We start from the raw sequence: 12,518 nt of genomic DNA, 5'->3' as shown, positions 1-12,518 counted from the left end.
TCTAAAATCTAAGAGCCTTCCTTATTCTACCAGTTTAAAGGAGCCATACTTGGAACCGTGAGGGAGAGGAACAGATCCTTTGTGTAAAAAGGAAGCACACAGAGTGTGTTAGGGTGGAAACCTTGAAGTCATTTGTATCTGAATTTGAATTCCATGTCTACAACCTAAGTGCCAGGGTACTGTAGATAAGTTACTAAGCCTTTCCAAGTTTCAGTTTCTCATCTATAAAATAAATATAATAGTAGGTATAGCACAATGTTTTGTATGAATTTAAAGGATGCATAATAGTACTAGCTTGCCATAGATAAAATGCTTGTAATTATTTACATTATTTTTTCTTTTTGTTTTCCTTTTTAGGGCCACACCTGTGGTGTATGAAAGTTCCCAAGCTAGGGGTGCAATCTGAGCTGCAGCTGCCAGCCTACACTAGGGCCACGACACCACCAGATCCCAGCCGCGTCTGTGACCTATGCCACAGCTTGTGGCAATGCCAGATTCTTAACCTACTAAGTGAGGCCAGGGATTGAACCCTCATCCTCATGGATGCTAGTTGGAGTCTTAACCTGCTCAACCGCAGTGGGAACTCCTATTTACATTAATTAATAAGAATAAGCATAAGCAGCCAAAAGAGCATGGGATGGGAAACTCTAGGAACTACGGTTTCATTAGAAATCTAGATTCACAGAACCTATCAATACATGGACAAGCTTCCTCAACAGAGGCCTGAGGAACTTGTTACTTAGCACTTTGGGAAACCTCCCCACTACTTACTATTATCACCTTGATTCATGCTGCTGTGCTTGTCTGTTTTCCTTTCCTGCCATTTTGGCACTTCTCATGTTTGATGTATCTCACAATGGCAATGCATTTGACTGCTCTGTCTTATTCAACAGGGAAGGATTATTTATTATAACTGCTCATTTTTGTTTCAGTGCATCTGAAGTCAGAGGTCTCATGAGTGACAGCATAGGGATACATATGCTTTAGACAAAGAAGGGATTTCAGCAAATCTAAGATTCTTCCTTACTTTACCCTGATAATTTAAGTAAATTGAGGGTAGAGGTTGTTTCCCATAAATGTTATCAAGATAATAGTTTCCCTAGACTGTAGTATCTTGACTTTGCAGAAGTAGTCTAGGTACCTACTTGCATTTGTTTTTCTCCAGGAAGAAATTTGAGAATTTCTTTTTGTATGTATTTCTCTGATAAAGCTTACCTGCAATAGTAACCCTGAAATTTCTGTATTTTAATTACAAAATGAATTACTTTCTAAGTAACACAACAATATGTTCCAGTTTACATTGCTGTAGTTTTAACTTATCTTCAATATATAGACTATTTATAAAGTTCTATGGAATACCAATTAATTAGATGCACTTTTTGTGTATGCAATATTTAATAAATGCTAAGAATGATTTGTTTAACCAATAGACTGATTATCTGATAAAACTGATGATTTTTCTCTGAACTAAGAATATTGACTTAAATTTATTTATGTCAATATAATTTAAAACAAATATGAACTAGAAAGACTAAACAAAATATATCACAATTTTGGACTTTCTGTTTCTTAACTTGTCTCAGTTACTTATAGATTTTATATATATAATAATATGCATACATACATATATATGACTATATGTAATCATATATGTACATGCATACAGATGGCCAACAGGCACATGAAAAGATACACAACATTACAAATTACTAGAAAAATGCAAATAAATCTACAATGAGGTATCACCTCACACTAGTCAGAATGGTCATCAACAAAATGTCTATAAATAATAAATGCTGGAGAAAAAGGAACCCTTCTATACTGTTTGTGGGAGTATAAATTGGTGCAGCCACTATGGAGAGCAATATGGAGGTTCCTTAGAAAACTAAAAGTAGAGTTTCCATATGATCCAGCTACCCCAACTCCTGGGCATATATATCCAGAAAATTTGAAAACTGATTGAAAAGATACATGCACCCCAATGTTCATTGTCAAGACATATTTTACTGCTCAACCACAAAGAAGAACAAAAGGGTGCATTTTCAGCAACATGGGTAGACTTGGAGGGCATTATGGTAAGTGAAATAAGTCAGAGAGAAAGACAAGTATAGTATGATATCACTTATATGTAGAAACTAAAAAATACAATACTAGTTAAAATAACAAAAAGGAAATAGACTCACAGATACAGAGAACAAACTAATGGTAACCAGTGGGGAGAGGGGAGAGGCAATATAGGAATGGGGTGAGTAGCAAGTTCAAGCTACTAGGTGTAAGATAGGCCGCAAGGGTGTATTGTACAACATGGGGATTATAGCCAATATTTCGTAATAATTGTAAATGGAGTGTGACCATTAAAATTTGTATTTAAAAGGTTTAAAAAAGAGAATACTAATGCCAAGTAATGTTTACAACAGGTGTGAATAGCTAGCAGCTTTTTAACAAAACAAATGATTTTGCTAACTACTTTCTCATCATTGTTTACAGCATAATTATAGGTAATTAATAACTAAACCCTTAGAGCCTACAATGAAATTTTAAATTTGAAAACTTTTACTTGAGATGTGACCTTCTGTCAAAGTTTCCTTACTTGAGTACAACTTTTCAAAGAAGAAAAGATTATGGGAATAATATCAATAGAAGATATAATAAAGTATAATTTCTGTACATGAATTTTATGGGAAATATATCAAAAGAAGAATAGTAACATGTAATTTTTGTTCTCTCCTGTTACAGTTTTAATTGGTTTTTGGTTTTTTTAAAAGCAACAGAATGGCAAAACTTTAATTTAACCTTGCATATATATATCTTAAAGATGTAATTATAATCAACTGAATATATAAATATATAACTGAATTGGGTGTTAAAGAAAGGAAATCATAAAGAGGTATGTTCCACAAAAAAAGCATGATTTTAAAAAATGTGTTTATTGTTTCTTCTACCTACAAAAACTTTTGCAAAGTTTTGATCACAAATTAGATCATGAATATTAAATATTGATTGATTTATCCATGAATCCAAGGGTTTACATTCTTTTAGGAATATTTATTAAAATCTTCCTCAAACAAATTATTTCCCCTCGTCTTCTTTTCTCCATCTAAAAGTCACAATTAATCTTGAGCCCTGAAATATCTGAGTTTCTCTCTCAAACAAAAGCCTGTTCCAACTTAAATGTACCAGTTGAAAAGACAATTAGAAGCTTGAAGAATCTACTTTTCTTCTATTTCAAACCACAAAGCTAATTATTTATTTAGGTGATTACTCTTTTTTGTGGTTATTAGTAATGACAGTAGGCTTACGGTTTACAGATAGGAATGCATTTTGTGTGTTGTTCGAACCCAGTATTAATATGTGTCAGCATTTTTCACATGCTGTCATTAACTTGTGATTTAAAGTAAAGGAAGACCCTGAAATAATTTAGAAATTCAATCTAAAAGATGCTTTATGATTTCTGCTCATAAATTTTTTTTTTTTTTGTCTTTTTTCCTTTTCCTGAGCCGCCCCAGTGGCACATGGAGGAGGTGCCTCGGCTAGGGGTCAGATCGGAGTTGTAGCCGCTGGCCTACGCCAGAGCCACAGCAACGTGGGATCCGAGCCACACCTGTGACCCACACCACAGCTCACGGCAATGCCGAATCTTTAACCCACTGAGCAAGGCCAGGGATCGAACCCGCAATCTCATGGTTTCTAGTCGGATTCGTTAACCACTGCACCACGACGGGAACTCCTCTCCTCATAATTTCATCAGTATTGAAATATCTAGTTATATACAACTCAAAAAGGCATTCCTTAAAGTTTTTATTCAATTTTATTGTTCTTTTCTTTTTTTCAACAGATCCAAGCATTTACTTTTCTATTTAACTTTCTAAGAACAATCTAAAATAAATTATGCCCCTAGATACTTATTCTCAGTTCAATTACTTGCCAGCTTCATATCTTCACAACCCGTACTCAATTACCCAATACCTATCATTTGGGTCTATCTCTGTTGATGCTACAAGAGCAAAAGCACAACGGAGAGAAGGAATATTAACAAAAATTCTAATCTTAATGTTCACTTCACACCAGTCATCACAAATGACAATTACATATCCTAGTATCCAGACATCAGTCAACAATTTCAATAGATTTCCATTATGTTGTAGTCTGGAAAATGAGTTAGAAAATTACTAATAAAAGATTTTAAGAACACAGAAACAATGAATGACCAAATAAGCATATAAAATAGTAATCTTAAAAAGAGTATAATTAAAGATGTGGTATGTATACAATGGAATACTACTAGCTATTAAAAAAGAATGAATTTTTGCCATTTGCAGCAACATGAATGTACCTAGAGATGATCATACCAAGTGAAGTAAGCCAGAGAAAGACAAATATCATATGCTATCACTTATATGTGGTATATAAAAAAATGATATGAATGAACTTATGAACAATACAGAAATAGACCCACAGACATAGAAAACAAACTTATGGTTACCAAAGGAGAAAGGGAAGGGAGAGGTATAAATTAGGAGTTTGATATCAGCATATACCTATTACTATATATAAAACAGATAACAAACAAGGACCTACTGTATAACATAGGGAACTGTACTCAATATTTGGTAATAAAAAGAGAAAAGAATCTGAAAAATATATGTATACATATATTGTAACACAACATTGTAAATCAAATATACTTCAATAAAACATCAAAAAAGAGCATATTCTTCAACTTCTCATTTTCATATTAAAGATTTCCAAGGCATTTTTTGAGATTTAATCTCATTACTTTCAATTAGCTTATCCATAAAATTTTCTGAACATCTTACTGTGTACCACCCCCTCATTATAGTAATTTCAAAAAATGGTTATATATTATGGCTCAAATGACTACTTCTTTGAAAATTCTTTTTTTTTTTGGTTTTTTGTTGTTTTTTTTTTCTACTGTACAGCATGGTGACCCAGTTACACATACATGTACACATTTTATTTTTGCACATTATCATGCTCCATCATGAGCATGGAACATCATTTGAAAATTCTTTAACAAAGGATGCAAGTTTCCTGCCTATCATATTTATAAACAAACACCGAATTGAATTACTTTTACAATATCTCAGCACTAGATGACATTTATTCCTACTTGAGATTCCAAATGAGCCCAAGGAATGACTTCAGAGTCAAGCCGTGACCATATAAAAATAAGCTCTGAGACAAACAAGCAGATTTCTTTTCTCTGTCACAAGATTATGTATTTTGCCATTGCCAAACAAAAAGACTTTTATATATGCCAGTAGCATCTCTTTTTGTAACGGTGACCTTAAGTGCTTTTGACATCTTCTTTCCTTTTGATGAGGAATGTACTCAAGTCTGCTATGGAAGAAAAAAAAAGCCTCATGAATAAATAGCTGACACAGGAACTTGAGATCTAGCATATTATTCTGGAATCATCAAATCTCTCTGGATCTGCATCATTCTTTGATTTAAAGTAGAGCCTACACATCAGAGAGAAGAGCAAAACCTTAATAAACGTTATTCATCATTTTTTTTGGTCTTCCATATTTTCCTTGCATAAAATGAGTATTCATTATCATTTTTAAAACTGTATCCATTTCTTCATTAACCAGTGCAGATTCAACTATAGTATATGTTATAGTCTGCATTAGGTAGGTTTTCTTTCACCATTATTGGTAATTCTCTCAGCTAAAGTATTACAAATATGATATAAATGAAGAAGCTCATCTCCAATCTGGATCTTTCCTGTGACCTCTCTCATCTCCCATGTGGGAAACTTACGTTTATGTAACCTTGGTTTAAAGTAAAGATTCTTTACTCTCATGCTCTAGGTGGGCAAATCATACGAGGTTTCCAGGAACTCTAAGTCTTGTGCAAGAGCAAGAGGAGAATTGATAATCAATCATTGCAGTGGTGTGCCAATATGCAGATGAGATTATCCCTTTGTTATGATTCTTGCTCAACAAGACTTCCCATCTCCCTTTTACTTTCCTTCCATTTAGATTGTAATTTTTTGGTTTCTTGACTGCTAAAGACAAACTAGAATTAATTTCTGAACTTGCAACCAAAGTACCCTGGCTGGAGCTAAATCTCTGAGGAAGTAATAATTGTTCTTATATGCATGGCTGGTAATGGCAGAAGGAAATGATGCAGTTAGTTCAAGTTCTAATACCAAGGCTAGTTCTTTTCCCCCTGTATGAAAGTTGGTTTCCTCAGGTAGCTAGATTCTGTGTTTTTAACTTGGTAACTCTTTAACAGAAAAGAATATATCTCCTTCTAAGAATATTGAATCTGTGTCTTTTTATTCTGAGATTTTCAGAAAGAAGAGAAATGGAATTGATTCATATGGTATGTTTTATTAGTTATTGATTTTCTTTTATTGGGCTAAAATGGTAAAGGATCCCATTGTGGTATATGTATTTTATAGTGCATAAAAAAGCTGAAAGAAAATTTATCTCAAAATTAAGTAAAATTTTAGTCACAAATAAGTAGACTTTAACAATGTGGAGACAGACAAGCTAATTGATACAGACTAAAGTACATGCTCTCCTTTTTGTGGTGTATTTAACATGGAAAAAGTGGAAAGCTATTTCTATTACCTGAAAGAAAGTCTGGACAAATTTTCCTTGAATTTTGATTGTATCTTTAGAAGACATAAAATGATATTCCTGAAGGAAGTATTTTGACTTAAATACTTTTATCCCAAAGAATGCAGAATGAGTTTTGCATTGTTTAATTAGATAAATAAATATAAAATGTATAAATTATGCAAGTTTGATAATGTGAAATTGCATGCAAAATTGCTTTTATAAATTAGAGGTTTATGCTACTTTCAGTTGAGGTCAACATACTTGAAATACTCAACTGGCAAGCTTCAATAGTTCTAATGCTACTAATTCTAATGTACATACAAATTTTAGCATCTTAAATGTATTCCATTTCCTTTCCACTAAGTATTAATTTGATTATATCACAAATTCATACTTCATTAAGGAATTTTAAACTCATTCAAATTCAGCTACACTGCTCCATCCACACCATATTTTTTGATTTAAATAAATTCCTTTAAGGTAGGGATTTCCAAGTCTTTGATCTCTCACAAAAAGAAACACAGAGGCTTAATCTGGTACACACTTCCTAAGTTTTTGAATGAATAAATGAATGAATAAAAAATTCTATATCAGTGTCTCAAAGATCTGTGAGAATAAATCAGAATTAATCTTTTAAAATGAAAAAATTCATGGTTCCAACTTCTTTTGGAGGTCTAGGCTAGATGATTACAAAGAAAATGTTGCCCTAAATATAGAAGGTTTAGAAGTAAATGAAATCACACTTGAACACTTAACCTATAAATTGAGACAAAGGCTTGGTTTGGTATTGTTGAATGATTGGGGAAAAATTGTAAGAGCAAAGTTTATAAGTAATTGAATATAAAAAAATCAGATGAATAAATAAATCACATTGGTTGCATTTCCAACTGACATAATAACTAGTTTAATTGTTAAGGAACTATTTATTATATAGTACTATTACCAGTAAAAATCCTTTAAAATCACTGGCTACCATGAGGAGAATATATTGTCAAGAAACAAACTCAGAAGCAAAGAGACAGAGGTAAGGAAAAGTAAAGGGAGTCAACATTTTGGAAGTAGAACAAACAGAGATATATGGATTACCTGTGAAGAATGAGAAAAGGGAAATAATCAAAAGGGAATCCACATTTTTAACTTAACATCTCAGAGGGTGATGGTGTCATTTACAAAGGCGGAGAAACTTATGGAAGGGAGTTTGTGGTTTTGAAGACATAGATTATTTTTATGATGTTATATTTCAAAGAGGAGACACCTATGGCGCTCTGGGAGATTGCAGAAATGATGATAAAGATTTGGGAGTCAGGAGTAAATTGTTAATATTCTAAATATATAACTGGATGAGACCGAGGAGATTATATAGAGAAGAGTGATTAAAATTGAACTCTGGAGCATTCCAAAATTTAGATAGCAACTGTGGAGAGGGAGAAGGGAAAAAGTAATAAGGAAAGAATATCTGACCAAAAAAAAAATAAAAAGTTGTTTCATGCCAGAATCCAGGGGAGAGAAAAGTGTGTGTAGAAAGCTAGTATAAGGTAACTGAGAGGAAAATGCAATGTGGAGATTGAAGGAACAGGCTGCAACCCAAATGCCTGTTTTCTAATCCAAGCTCCACCAAGTGGATGATCATGGGAAAGTTACTCTCTGTGATACTCAAGGTGACAATAATCTTACCAATCCCAGTTGTTTTGTGAGCATTAAATTAACTAAATATTTAAAGCTTTTATAACATGTTTGGTACATAAAAAGTTTGATGTAAGAGATTGCTCTTGGAGTTCCCGTCTTGGCTCATTAGTAGCAAACTGCACTAGTATGCATGAGGACATGGGTTTGATCCCTGGCCCTGCGCAGTGGGTTAAGGATCCCACATTGCTGTGAGCTGTGGTGTAGGTCTCAGACATAGCTCAGATCCCACAGCATTGCTGTGGCTGTGGTGTAGGCTGGAAGCTGCAGCTCCAATTGGACTCTTAGCCTGGGAACTTCCATATGCCATGGGTGTGGCCCTAAAAAAAGAATCAATCAATCAATCAATAAAATAAAAAGAGCGTGCTCCTAAGGAAAATACTAAAAACATATTTTATTTATTCTTGAAAATCTGGGTAACAGGAAGATATGGTTATTAAATTGACTGTTCGTTTATCAACATAAATGTCCTTGCATGAATGAGGCGATTTTAGTTGAGGCATAAAGGTGTAAGTCAAATTGGAGTGAGTTAAAAATTGAGTAAGTGGTTATCAATTGAAGAAACTCTATGTAGACAACTTTGTTGAGAGGGCGCCTAGAAACAAACAATTGGAAGACGGCTGGGAATTGATTTAGAGATAGGATTAAAAGAGAAATTTTTTTAGATGACAGACATGAAAACAAAATGGGCATTCTAAAGTCTTGAAGAAGAAAACAAAATTACCATTATAAATAGTGGCCCTTTGGTAAAGCAGATCTAGTTTTCTCATCAACATAGTTTATTGTCATTAATCATCAAAGCATCATTGATTAAATCATACACTTCCTTGTGTAAGTACAAGAATTGACTCCATTCTATCTCAAGTTGAATGAGAAACAATAGATCAGCTCACGTAACTGAAATTTCTGAGTAGGACTAGCTTAGGTATGACCAAAAAGTCACAAATAATGGCACCAAATCTCTGTTTCTTTTTCCAGAGCTCATACACATACTTTCCAAGTAGCTAATCTAATGATGGCCAATAAAGCAGCCCCTACCTTAGAGAACCTGGAGGGAAAAAAAAATAGTTATCTCTGTTATTAGTTCGGGTAATATCTGGATACCTCTGACTTCTCTGGCTTGAGTCATGCACGAATCCTTGAATGCAGCTCGGGACATAGGGAGTTTAAACTGGCCAGGACTGCATCAGTTTGGGAGACGATGGCTAGCTGGAATCAACCACAAATAAATGATTAGGTTAAAACTTTTGTTTTAGAAGGGAGAGCAGTGGTTTCCAAGGAGATACAAGGAGATCAAACAAAGCAAAACAAACAAAAGTGTGTCTATTTGAGTCACCCAATAAAGAAGGGTTAGTTCATTATCTCAGTTTTATTACTCTCATGTCCTCCTGAACGTGGTCTATGACCTTTTTTTGTCCTTTTTTATGGTGACTATTGGACATATTACCATGCTGTGTACTTACTCTATTCCAGTTGTAAATGACTAGGGATTTTCTTGCTTGACTGCAAATCATTATTCAATTGAATTCTGTTTAAGTCTTTCTTCAACAGCATCTTTTCCTTTCCTTCATTATGCTCTTTCCTTTTGTTACACTGTGTGTTTGCTGCTTCACTCTACACTCAGTAATTACCCTCTTTTGAGCTCCTTCCCAGTGAGGTTATATTTATTATGCTCTCCTTGAGCACACATTTTCATGGACTACTTACTTCCTTTTTTTTTTTTTTTTAATAGGGCCGTACTCATGGCATATAGAAGTTCTCAGGCTAGGGGTCGAATTGGAGCTGTAGCCACTGGCCCACATCACAGCCAGAGCAACATGGGATCTGACCCACATCTGCAACCTACACCACAGCTCATGGCAGTGCTGGATCCCTGACCCACTGAGATAGGCCAGGGATCAAACCCACATCCTCATGGATTCTAGTAGGATTCGTTTCTGCTGCACCACAAAGGGAACTCCCAATGGACTACTTACTTCTAAGAAGAGGTTCCTGTTCGTATTCTATGGTTTCCTGGTTGATAATTTTCTTGGATCAGAGGAGAGTCTATCTATTCATGATATATTTTTGTATTTGAGCTCCCAAAGAAATTATGCACTTTAAATACGAGTATCCTTACTTCTCTGTTAAAGGGCTTCAATGGAAGGGAAACTACATTTAAGGGAATCTCTTACAGTAGGAAAAAACATGTCCCTTAAACACGTCCTGTTTTCCCCTGAACAAACTGTATGTAAGAAAAGGGAATCTGATGTGTTTTCAAGGCCCCGCCAGAAAATGCTTATCATCTTCTGGCTGAATATGCAATGGATTTTTATCTCCTCTCTCTTCTGCAATGTTCTGGTTTATTCATCCTGTGAGAGGAATAATGGTGACTATAGATGGATCCAGACTTAATATTAAACTTTCAACTTCCAGTCTCTGCCTAGTGACTCAGACCAGTTCTATCAAAAGGTCAAAGCACAACCACTGCAAAACCAAATGCTCAAAAATAGATTAAATACGTATTTCAAAAATACACATTTGTGTGAAAAATATTCAGCCTATTTCTGGGTCATGTTCTTATTCTTTCAAAGACAACCACAGCCTTTATTTTATTTTTTGGTATTTGTAACTCATGATTACTTCTGACTTGTAATGTAATGGTCTTCCCAGGCTACACATGTCAGAAGTATTGAACAGGTCCTTACTGAGTTATCAATGGAGGTCTGTTTTTTGGCTTTTTAGGGCCACCCCTGCAGCATAGGGAGGTTCCCAATCTAGGGGTCTAATCAGAGCTACAGCTGCCGGCCTGAGCCACAGCCACAGCCATACCAGATCCGAGCTGTGTCTGCGACTTACACCACAGCTCATAGCAATGCTGGATCCTTAACCCACTGAGTGAGGCCAGGAAACCACAACCTCATGGTTCCTAGTTGGATTTGTTTCTGCTGTGCCACGACAGGAACTCCTGGAAGTCTTTTTTTAATATATAAGGCTGGCTTCAGTACAGTCCTAAGACTGGAAGTGTGTACAAGTAATAAAATACTTTTCCTCCAAAAGCTCTTTATGTACCTAATGAGAAGAATGGAAAATGAAATACTATTTTAAAGTATCTTTATAGAAGGTAGGTGAGAGAGAAAGGTGAAAAATCACCTAATAATTCCCATTTCTTTTAATGCTCCTGCTAGGGTACTTTCTCTTATCTTCAGAATATTCCCTTTAAATTTCTGCTTAATATCAAATGCTATAAGATACTGAGTTACATAACAAAAATATTCAAGCACACTTATTCACATTGCTTTTTCTCACCTCAATTTCTGACTGTTAAAGAATTATGGAAGTTTAGAGTACAACATATTTTTATTTCAGCTCTCAGGAGTTAATAGAATAAGGGAAGCGTGGTAGGATATACCAGCCTCACAATTCTGAGACCTCATGGGATCAATTCTTCTGTGAAAGACTTTAGAGAAAGAACATGGGCCCCACCCAGAATTCTTCAGACAAGACCACCCTGTCTCAGACTCAAGACTCTGTCCACATGAATGAGTTCCTTTGATTGAAGCAAAGCAGAATCTCTTCTGGGAGCTCTTGTGACAGATGTCTTATCACTCAGAGACAGATTGGCAACTGCGAGTTTCAGGGAGACTTTTCTCAAATCTAAGAGACATGTTATGTGAGTTTCAGGGAGACTCTTCTTCAAACCTAAGAGACATGTTATATACATTATTCCATATCTGAAAACCTGATGTACCACGGTAGAGGGATTTAAGAATACATTGACCTGTTTATTTCACTTACCTTTTCCTTTTTCTGTATGTGCAAGAGTGATAAATTTATATCGATGTAAATCTGAAATAGCTAACTTTATAAGAATAAAATGGAGGAGTTCGCACTGTGATGCACTGGGTTAAGAATCTGAGTCTAGCAGCTCAGGTCTCTGCAGAGGTGAGAGTTTGATCTCTGGCCTGTCACAGTGAGTTGAGTTCAATCCCAGGGCTGGCACAATGGATTGAATGATCAGGCTCTTTGCAGCATAGGTCAAAGCTGTAGTTCAGATCCAGCCCCAGGCCCAGGAACTTCCATTTGCTATGCGTATGTCCAAAAAAAAAAAACAAAAAAAAAAAACAAATAAATAAATAATTTTTAAAAAGAGCAAAATAGACATTCTAATTGATAATGAAATGTTCTTTTGTAGTATAATTACTGGCCAGTTTATCATTTGTAATCAAAATAGTAAGGCAGGGTTTTGGAAATATCAAATGC

The sequence above is a fragment of the Phacochoerus africanus genome, chromosome 4 (assembly GCF_016906955.1).
Source record: "Phacochoerus africanus isolate WHEZ1 chromosome 4, ROS_Pafr_v1, whole genome shotgun sequence".
NCBI classification, from domain to species: Eukaryota; Metazoa; Chordata; class Mammalia; order Artiodactyla; family Suidae; genus Phacochoerus; species Phacochoerus africanus.
The sequence above is the reverse complement of the archived record's forward strand: the minus strand, read 5'-3'. Positions refer to the sequence as shown.